Here is an 11,574-nt window from a genome sequence, read left to right on the forward strand (position 1 = left end):
AACTCTAAAGCTGAACGATGGCTACATGAGTGATGATGATAGAAAAGGTTCGTTTCTTGGACCATCAGCTAAGTTCAGTCCTACCCCTCCTTTGAGAGCTTATGACCAAAACTCAACAGGTTTTCACCTTAAAAATATAAATAGGGATGGGAATGCAAGAATCCATTCTCACCTTTAACCTTCCACCTCCACTCACACACATACATATACCATGAAAAAAAGGGGCAAAATACCCTTGCCTAGGTCCCCTGCTCACTTGAGGGAATGATATTAAAGGCAAAACTGAAATACTTTGGCCACATAATGAGAAGACAGGACACCCTGGAGAAGATGCTGATGCTAGGGAGAGTGGAAGGCAAAAGGAAGAGGGGCAGACCCAGGGCAAGATGGATGGATGATATTCTAGAGGTGACGGACTCGTCCCTGGGGGAGCTGGGGGTGTTGACGACCGACAGGAAGCTCTGGTGTGGGCTGGTCCATGAAGTCACAAAGAGTCGGAAGCGACTAAACGAATAAACAACAACAAGGCCCCCTCCAGTGACATTACTGGAATATTTCCTGCAGCCCACTAGCCCATCAAGAAGATGGGCTACAGGCTCCATCTGAAAAAAAACACCTCTGCTATAAGAGAAGCCAGGAGGATGTGCAGATACCTAGAAATTTTCCTGGAAAACAACTGGAGAGAGACTGATATTCTGATGCACAGACCATTGGAAAGAAGATGAGCTATAACCCTGCTGGAAATTGAATACGATAGGGATTCCTGAAGCTTGGTGGGATGATCCCCAAAATTAGAATGTAGCAGTGGAAGGATGTAACTAAATCGAACAGATAGAAGTAGCATGATATGTCAAACATCTCCCCCTGCACAAAAATTGAAGCAATTGAACAATAGATGCATAGAGAAATAAAGAAATTCAGGTGGGGATCTACTACAGACTGGCAGGTCAAAAGCAAATGTGGATGTTTTTCTGAAGTTGCAAACATTACCGGAAAGCAAGAACTAATCATAATAGGGAGCTCAGCTCTCTGATATCTGTAGGGGGCAAGAGCTAATGGGCTTACAGTAAGTTACATTACAGTGGGTTTCAGCTGAACGTAAGATGGACTGTATTGATGCATACAACCTTCAGCAGTGCCATGAGTGGCCTACTGGAATAAGTGTGGTTCCCTTTTTGGAGGCTTTTAAGCAGATTGTGCAGGTTACTTACTTGCTTATGATCTGGAATTGTGGCAGTGAGGTCAGAGGCTGGCCTGAAGAGTTTACATCCCATCACCCACTTTTACATTATATGGACTTTCTGGCCATCATATTGAGACATCTTGTTAGCATTTCATAACAATCATAGACCTCATGCACGATTTCTCAGAAGAGCCCTCAATTTAACAACTTGACCTCTGTGCTATCCTCAAGCTCCATAGGATGCAATTCAAACAGTAAGAGGTATTTAGCTTCTTCTAAACTCCATTAGAAGATGCCAAAACTTTCTTAGGCATCTGTTCTTCCCTCTGTAGTTTCAACTCTGGTGTTTCCTTAGGGTGATCAGAGGCACAAAAGTAGCTCTTGTGTCCTTAATCATGTGGCAGTGTGTCACACCCTTTGTGACCACACAACTACCATTCGTGTGGATTTCATCTGTGTCAACATTGTGCAAATTGCTTACATTACCTCACACATTCTCATTGTACTCTTTGGCCAATTTAGTTTAAATAAGCTGCACACAGGTGGTTGCTGTTGTACCTGAACACAAATTATGGGCCACTTTGGGGATGTTCAGTGCCTTGGAAGACTCTCCCAAAGCTCAAAAAAGTAGAATAAAATTTTGCTTAATTAAGCAAACTGGCTTCCTTGAGTCTTCTTTTATTTATTTCTCCCTTCTCCCTCTTCATCAAACATAAACCATTTTATTTCCTTCTATTTCTTTTAGAGGAAAAAATGTACCAGGTACATATTAGATGAGGAAACAGTATGCATATGAATCACTCTCCCTAATGGGTGGGGCGGGTTTGTGCAAACGTAGGTGGGTGCTTGGAATGACCTGTTTCTCGCTACTAGTCAATCAGCGTTCTTCTGAAATAGTGTGAAACCTTTGTCCAAAAATAGCCCAGCTGACAGGTTAGCCTGAAGGGGCAGTTTGTCTGCTCCCTCTGTTGCACAGCAGCATCCCTGCCAGGCCTGCTCAACCTAATTGCTGGGGTGGTGGCAGAGTTCCCCAAACTGGTGGTGTTGGGGAACTTCAACCTGCCTTTCCTGGGCAAGGAGTCTGGAGCGGCCCAAGAGTTCACGGCCATGAGAACTATGGACCTGACTCCACTTACTGAGAGTCCAACGTAAGTAAGAGATCATACCTCAGGGTGAACACAAAGTGAACTGAAATTGAGGAGCATCAAACTTAGTCTGTAGTCATGGACAGATCACTCTGATTACTATGGAGCTTCACAGTGCGATCCTCCTCCACACTGGGGAAGAGCTTACTGCATCAGTCTCCCCCAGGTGCCTAACTGATCCAGTGGGTTTTCAGAGAAGGATCTAGTGGGCAGTTCAGTCGAGACCCTGGTTGCACACTGGAATAAGGGGGTGGTTAGGGCTCTTGATCAGATTGCACTAGAGCAGCCTCTCACCTCTGAAAGATCCACTGCATTCAAGGAGATGAAGCAGCAGAGAAGACACCTAGAACATCACTGTAGGAAGACCCATCTCAAGTCTGAGAAGAGTTCAAGTTCAAGCCTACACAATGGTGGGTAGTTTAAGTTTTGCCATATATTATTTGCCATAGATATTGCATAGAAAGTAGAGCAGGAAGCTATTCTTAGGTATTTGACTAATTATCAGAACAGAATGGAAAACAGTGAATGCCTCAGCAGAGACTGATGGATGGTTAAGACCCAAATTCTTTCAGTTTGAACAACAGAAATAAACCTCTGTGCTTGAAATAACAATAACTCTTAAGTTATGGTCCTTGTGTGAAGTTCTGACTTTAGTTTGCCAAGTAATATGATGTGACAGGGATCAAGAATTACCAAGCTGAGGAAGAACAAAATGGAAATACAAGTGAGAGACAAGGATTGTTACTATTAGATCCCATTATTTCCTAAGTACAGTGGACATAGGGATCTTTCTTGCAACTGAGTTAAAATGCTCTTCACCAGTCTTTGAACCAACAGAAAACCACATGACATACAATTTACTGCTCTCCCATTTATGATCCCACAGGGACAATGGCAACAAATGGTAGTGTTCTTATTTATGGTGTGCAAAGCATATTAAGGACAGGGATTTATAGATTGCCCCAGTTGTTTCCCTCTTCTTCCACCAAATGTCACCAGCAATCACTCACCTTAACATGAGATGGAGGACAGGGATGAGACAAGTTTCGACAGATGTCTAAACCAGCAGATTGAGCCCCCAAGCAAAACTCCCTCTGGTTTTGAACAAATGTTTTTTGTGGTGTGTTCAAAAGGAGCCTGATTATCTGCTGAGTTCAGCTAATAGTTGGACTCCCTCTGGACACAGATTTAGCACTATTCCAGTGAAGTGCCTGTGTTCAAAAGCAGGTTGAACAACAGCTTAAGTGCCCAGAAAATGGAGGGGGGATGTGCCCACACCAGCCTAAAGAGGCTGCTAAACTGGTCACATCCCCAGAGCAGTGTTTCTTAGGTGAAAACTTTAAGGTGTGTGGCTGGCTGGGAATTCTGGGAGTTGAAGTCCGCATATCTTAAAGTTGCCAAGGTTGAGAAACATTGCCCTAGAGGACAACCTGTGTGCACCATGGTCCAAGTGGTCAGTGAAGTGCATCTCCAGTAAGCTAAGGAAGATTCATAGCTGTCTCAGGTGTGGACAACTTTTGAGGTCACAAAAGAGGGTGCCTTGTGGAACTCCCATTATCATAGCTGATGATCAGAGCTTCAAAGTACATGCTCACAAATAAATACAGAGAGGATTTTCTATTCTGCATGCACTTGCTGGTTTTATCTTACAGGCATCACAACATTGGCCAAATGTTGCAGGAGACAAAGGGGAAACTTTGAAATACCAGGAAGGATATGTTCCCTGCATCCTCCCTAAAAATTATTCCTATGGGCTCTACCCAGAAAAAAAACACATTCCACATAGAAGGGAAGTCTTTTTCTTTCTTTGCACATGCCATGTTTCATGTGGAATTAAAAATATTTCAATCAGTAAAAAAAAATCATTGAAAGCAGAAAAATCATTGAAAGAAAAGATAACATCTTTTCTCAGGATGTTATCACCTCTGATTAAAATTAATTAGATTATTAATTGAATTAACATTATTCTAATTAAAGAATAGTTGTACAGGAATTGGAAGAATCACCAAAAGAAATTGTTCTGTATATATTTAATGAACACAGGTGCCTTTGTCAGAGCTCCCTTTAAACAGTTTACTTCCCTTCACTGAAGTGAGGGTGAGGGTGAGTCCAGTACAACAGATTAAGAAGTCTGGCAAAGTGCATTCCTACTCAAATCACTACCGTCTCTCATTCCCATTATGAAGCATATTTTGCAAAAAGTCTCCATCATGCCAGCACACCAGCAGAGTTCTTAGTCTTCGGGAAAAGATTCCACAGTAGAATTTTGTGTTAGGTAGTGCTACAATTTCGTTCCCAGGAGGAGTCTTTGGCTGTCTTCTAATTTTTCTTGCCTTGTTGGTATTACAACCTCCAGTTGCTCATCAAGCCCAGAGCTTTGGATCTTGATTGAATGAACTATAGTGGAGTGGCTGATATGAATCAGGAAACAGCCTTAGGAACTTTCAGTTTGCCATGATCTGGAAGGGTGGAGGAGCAGACTTCTGACCTGCCTTTGTTAAGGGAGGAAATAGAGGTGCCTTGAAGTAAGATGCACTTCCTTCCTGGCCAAAGCTGCAAGCTAAGAAATATCCATGGGGTGTGGGGAGAGGGGTGGACCCCTGAGTTAACAAGCTCTGATAAAATAATTGAAACCTGGCCCATAAGCCGCTGTTACATACTGAGAGGTCTTAGCCCTCGCCTGCTCTATGGTAGGTACATAGAATTAATAATGGACTGGAGAAAAATTAAGATCTTCAATAAAGAAGGTTGTGGTGCCCTCCAGCCTCCAACACAAGTGCCCCTACTCCTGAGCTTCCACTAATTCTTGTTGAGAATTGTCTCATGGGGACTCATGCAGGATGCCATTCTTTTGCTATTTTTTTCTAGTGGTTCATATAGCATCAAAGGGTGTAGAATTGTGTCTGGCTATCCGCCAGCCCTGAACCTACAAGTTTTATTGTGCTGGCAGGGAAGGGATTGTAGGGAGAAGAGATGGAAAATTTGGCCTTGTAGTACACGCTCCTTCTTCCCTCACCCCAATTTTCTTATGCATATCTGCAGAACCAGGATGTCACAGTCAATGACTGCTCCATCCTTCCCATTTCTTTTCTTCCTCTCCTTTTCCTCTTTCTTCAGTACTGATGGCTCAAGTATTCTTAGATATGGTCCAAATTCTAAATCTCACCTAACTTCTAGTTCCTTTAGACTAGGAATAGACAAATCTTTGGGGTTAATGGGCCCATTGAGGGGGCTTAAAAGGATGTCATGGGGGTTCTCATAAGATTGCTGCCATGAGGGGAGCATGTCTATTCACAAAATGGCTGCCACAGGAGTCACATCCAGCCACCAGATATCCATTAAGTACTTAATTACAAACTAATGAGGATGATCCTCACCATTCTTTTTTAGCCTCCAAGGATGGTCTTGTCTAATCTCTGCCTCCCCCTACCTCGCCCTGGAGAGATGGGCACACTTCCACATAAAAGCCCTGGAAAAATTGCCCAAATTGCCCTTTTTTTCTGTTTTAAGAATGCCTTTGGGGCCTTGGTGGGACTCAGAGGCATTCTTATAAATAAAGATAGCATTAGGGCTTGGAACTTTACTTTACAACAGCCAGTATTTCCATTTATTTAGTTTCCTTTAAAAAAAGGAAAAACTGCTGAATTGGGCGGGTGTTCCAGGCTGCCTGGCTGAGTATTTCAGCTCTGTAGTCAGCCCTACGAGAGCCATTAAAGTCCTTGAGTTTCAGCCAAAATTTCATGCAGAAGATTTTTGCTCCACTTTACTTTTGAGGTTGTTTATTTTAATAATGGCTTGCTGCTTTGGATTGTTTTAACTGGTATTTTGTAACTGTACAACATGCTGTGTGTTTTGAATGCTTACATAGCATCAACATCATATAAATAAACATTCACAAACTCCACACAGCATGAAACCAATCCTCCAATTAATTGTGGGATTTGTAATCTACCAGTTTTAGGACTGATTCAGAATACCTCACTGAAAAGCAATCAAAATCCTGAAGCAAACCCCCCAACCAGGTGCTTTCCAAATATATTAGGACTACAAGTTCCAAAATGCCCAACACACATGCTGGTCCGGAATTCTGGGATCAGTAATCCATACACTTCTCAAGGACACCAGGTTGAGGAAGATTGGCTCAGGAATTCAGCCTTCCAGCCTTCTGTTTCTCCTCCTTTCCCTTGTTAACAGTACAGGTAGTCTTCACTTAACAACCACAACTGAGACTGGAATTTCAGTTGCTAAGCGAAGTGGTCATTAAGTGAACCTGACCTGATTTTACAACCTTTTTTTGAGGCATTTGTTAAGCGAATCACCGTACACATTAAGCAAACGTGGTTGCTGAGTGAGTCACATGGTTCCCCATTGATTCTGCTTGCCAGAAGCCATCCGGGAAGGTCGAAAATGGTGATCACATGACCATGGGACGTGGCCATGGTCATAAATGTGACCAGGTTGCCAAGCTTGTGATCATGTGATTGCAGGAATGTTGCAACAGTTGTAAGTGTGAGAACCAGTCATAAGTTGTTTTTTTTCAGCACTAACGTAAGTCCAAATCATCACTAGACAAATGTTTGTTAAGTGAGGACTACCTGCAAATTTACTCAAGGAGTTACTACTACGTATAGTTAGGTTTCAAAATGAAGGCTAAAATAGGAGGGGGAATGGATCACCCTAGCAAAACTGCCATGTTCATGGTTCATAGGTGTCCTTGAGAAGCAAGGAGAGGCAAGCAACAAAACATGCATCATGCTTGTGCATTGCACTATGCGTCATAGTGCATTTTGAAAGCATGGAGCTTGCATCCCAACAACCTAATGCACATTGTGTTATTTCTGGCATCATTGTGGCAAGGGATGGATGCTTATGCTGTGATTGTCTCAATACTCCTCTTCATCCCTCCCATCCAGACTTCAGAGGGCTTTTTCTGCAATTCCATCATGAAAAAAGCAAAACAAAACTGTAGGGCACATTTGTATGTTTTAACCTATCTATCATACAGCATCTTAGAAAGCAGGACTTTCTGCAGGAAGGGGTAAAAAAGTCAAGATGGTGGTGGCAGCTGTGCCACTGAAGCCCCACCCAGACAAAATGCCTGTCAAAAAAAGAGGTGGGGCTCTGACTGTGCAGCTGTGGCCATCATCTTGACTTTTTTGATATCTGCCCTCCATGGGTGGGGGGATCACTCAGAACTACTGGTATGTAAATAAATACACTGCCTGAAAAGCATATCCTCCATGTTTTTATTCCTGTTCGGCACAAACACCAGGAAGCCCCAAGACTCAGTGTAATCCAAGCTGGGATACACTGATAGCTGACCTTTTCCCTTGTCTGCTTCTAGGGCTATTAAACCCCTGCAGACTTTGAAAATGAAAGCTGCCCGTCCTTCGTCCTTCCCTTCGTGGAACTGAGCCAAGGCCAGTGTCTTGGAGGGTTTGAGGCAGCACTGTGAGCAGCTGCATAGAGCCCCCCTCCTCCCCCCCTGGATTTCTCTAGGGTCTTTGAAAAAGCAGGAATTCATTTGGCAAGCTCTGGAGTTTCCCACTGGAGGGAGAACTGTATCTGCTGACTTGGTGGTTTTCTCCTCCTTCGTTGGCCAGCTGCAACTGAGCTTGTTCTGCTGGGCTTTCCTAACCCATCTACTTCCTCCAAGCCCCCCCTCCCCCTTTCATCTTCTCCATGTGGGACATGGGCTACGTGACATTTTTTCAAACTTGGAGCAGTCTCTCTCACTCTCCCCCCAGCCCAAAGAAATCCTGGGAAGCAGCTTTGCTGCAATTCCTGATACCCATCTGGAGGTCTCTGTTGCGTCAGGCATTTCATTGCTAGTTGAAGTTTGACTTTGCTTTGCTGTAGCACATGGAAAATCAACTCTGCTCCGACTTGAATTATCTGAATTACTTCTGTTCCTTGCCCTTTTCTCAGTGCTTTCCTGGCTAAAAAATGGGGATAAATCCCTCCTTTCCCTGTTTGCATCCAGCCAAACATCAGCTTCATGGAAAATGTAGCATTAATATCTGTTCGTGTTACAAATGTATTTTACATCATATTAAATAATAAGGGTTGACTCGCTTTAGGTTTTTTTTTCTCCCAACAATGTAAACATCAAGTTTAACGTATTGCCTTTTGAACATCAGCATTATACTTACAGAACCAAGCAGAGCATCCATCAGTGACAAATAACAGGAACAGATGTCTAAATTGGTGTGGAAATAAATCTGTTTCATATTTTCCAGGTGTAAGAACCAGTGTAGTTAATTTTTCTAGCTACATCTGTGTCTCTGTGTACAAGTATTTATGTATGTGTGCGTGTTAATGTTTGGCATGCGGTTTGGCCAAAAATCAAGCCTGAAAACAGCTGAGCCAGAATTCACCTGGAAAATAGGACAATTCCTGCAATGGATTGTTGGGAACACAGGAAGCAAAATGGCAATTCTGAGGAATACTCCAACTGTATGCCCCCAATAAAAATCTGCATGTGAATACTTACACCTTGTTTCTTTGGCTTTATTCTGAAATGCATAGATATGGTAATGTTTCCCAGCTCTAGTAATTTTTTCTTTCAGCACTTAAATATTTAAAAAGTGCAAATATTTTTTAAAAAGCAATATTTTAATCATCATGTGATCATGAATATATCCATAGTTTTACTTGGGGTTTGGTAGGGGAAGAGATGTTTTTAAATGTTGAAAATGTAAATGATTTTCAAGATTTAACATTACTTAATATCTCAGAGTTACCTTATTCTATATTTGCAGTAGCAGGTAGTCCTCAACTTAGGACCACAATTGGGACCAGAACTTCCATTGTTGAGCAAGGCAGTTGTTAAGTGAGCCATGCCCAATTTTATGACCTTTTTTGCCACAGTCATTAAGCAAATCACTGTGATCATTAAGTAAATCACATGGTTGTTAAGCGAATCTGGCTTGCCCCATTGACTTTGTTTGTTGGAAGCTGGCTGGGAAGGTTGCAAACGGTGATCACATGACCCAGGGACACTGCAATTGTCAAAAATACATGCTGGTCACCAAGCACCTGAATTTTGATTATGTGACCGCAGGGACGCAGCAATGGTCATAGGTACAAGGACGGGTCGCAAGTCATTTTCTTCAGTACCATCGTAACTTCGAACGGTCACTAAACAAATAGTTGTATGTCAAGGACTACCTGAAATGGTAAGTCTCAGTGGCTGGAAAGAATACAGAATGGAATCACACCAAGGATGAAGTCATTTCACAGCAGTTACCCAGGATTCAGAATTAATTAGCTGCAGATTGAGCTAAAGCAGTTGGTATCCTTGAGGACACACAGAAAAGGTTAAATGTGTTTTAATTTATGGAATACTGAATACGACCTGTGTATATTATACATTGCTCCTAGTTGTATAGCATCACTTCATCTGTTTTTTTTCTACAGTCCAGCCTGTTTTAGTTTTGAAACAAGTTTGAAATCATAGTAACGTATCAGTTACTAATTATTTACTACTGATTACTTTATCAGTATTTATTGGTGGTCAAGGATCAACATATGAAATAAATATTGAATTATTTCTTGCATCTACTTGTTTTCCATAGTGACTTTTCCCTTTTTATTTAAATTTCAAAAGCATTACTTTTTTTAAAGTTAACTATCATATTATATAAAAACCAGCAGCATAATAATATATCAGTGTATTAACAATACTGTGTACTTTAGAACAGATACCTAAACTATTTTGCATATGTATACATATAAAGATAAAATGAAGAAAAAAGTAAAGCACTAAATTAAATAAAAGCAATAAACCTAAAATAAGAAAAAATACTCCTGCCAAAAGATTAAAAAAGGCTACACTAAACTAAAAAAAATCAAGATAATAAGCAAAACTCCTGAATATCTAATTTATCTCTTTTTCTAAGTAAGTATATAAAAGCCTATTTGAAGATAACAGGTACATAAATAGATGAATATATACATATCTAAACTAAACTTACATGACTTTCCTATTTTTTTCCAAGTTGTGATTCAATTTTTAAACAATTATTTGAAGCTGGATCATACGGAATGATACTGCCCAGTCCTGCCTCTCTGTTGATACAGAGCTAATTCAAATGCTGAGAGCTGAGCATTAAGCCAACATTTAGCATTGGCTGTTCCTAAATTCAACCATAATTTCTGCTCTGTTCCCCTCCCTCCTTTCCCCCTTAAGTGATTTCCCTGCCACTGATTCTGACATTACTTATGGGGAGGTGGGGAGACAGGGAGGGGAATCTTCTGGTGGTAAAAAGGGAGAAACAAACAAGAATCAAGGGTGTACATGCAATTGACACTGGAGGTTGCCAAATGTTGTATGGCCCACATTTTCAAATGTTCAGGAGCTGAGTCTGGCTGTAATTAATTGCAATAACTTTGCAGTCAGGCTTAACCATATAATTCCCAGATGAAGAACAGGTTCTCCAGAAAAGCTTTCTGAAGCTGTGATAACTCTGGTTGACCAGCAAAGGGAAGAAGAAATGCAGCTTAGTGTACAGACATGCAGGACAGGACTTTGGAAGACTTGCTATTGTTTTCCATACTCTGTAATTTTCTCCTTGGAAAAGCCACCATTTATCAGCCTCTGCTGTTTGTTTGCAGACCTGCAAAACAATTCTGTTTAAAATTGCATTTAATCATAGCTAAATGTTTTAAAACAATGGGCTGACATCATGGCAGAATGTCTGCCTTTTTTTCTTTGGTAAGGCTCTGATGCCTTTAATTGTTACATTCAGACAGAAGGATATCAGGGGCTTGGAGGATATCAGGTGGCTTGGAGGTGTAATGATGGAAGAAACACACCTACGGAATTTCTGCCTAGCAGGTAGTTTTTGTTGTTGTCTATTTGTTTAGTCGCTTCCGACTCTTCGTGACTTCATGCACCAGCCCATGCCAGAGCTTCCTGTCGGTCGTCAACACCCCCAGCTCCCCCAAGGTCGAGTCCATCACCTCTAGAATATCATCTATCCATCTTGCCCTTGGTCGGCCCCTCTTCCTTTTGCCTTCCGCTCTCCCTAGCATCAGCATCTTCTCCAGGGTATCCTGTCTTCTCATTATGTGGCCAAAGTATTTCAGTTTTGCCTTTAATATCATCCCCTCAGGTGAGCAGTCTGGCTTTATTTCCTGGAGGATGGACTGGTTCGATCTTCTTGCAGTCCAAGGCACTCTCAGAACTTTCCTCCAACAGCACAGCTCCAAAGCATCGATCTTCCTTCGCTCAGCCTTCCTTAT

The sequence above is a fragment of the Candoia aspera genome, chromosome 6 (genome assembly GCF_035149785.1).
Source record: "Candoia aspera isolate rCanAsp1 chromosome 6, rCanAsp1.hap2, whole genome shotgun sequence".
Lineage (NCBI taxonomy): Eukaryota > Metazoa > Chordata > Lepidosauria > Squamata > Boidae > Candoia > Candoia aspera.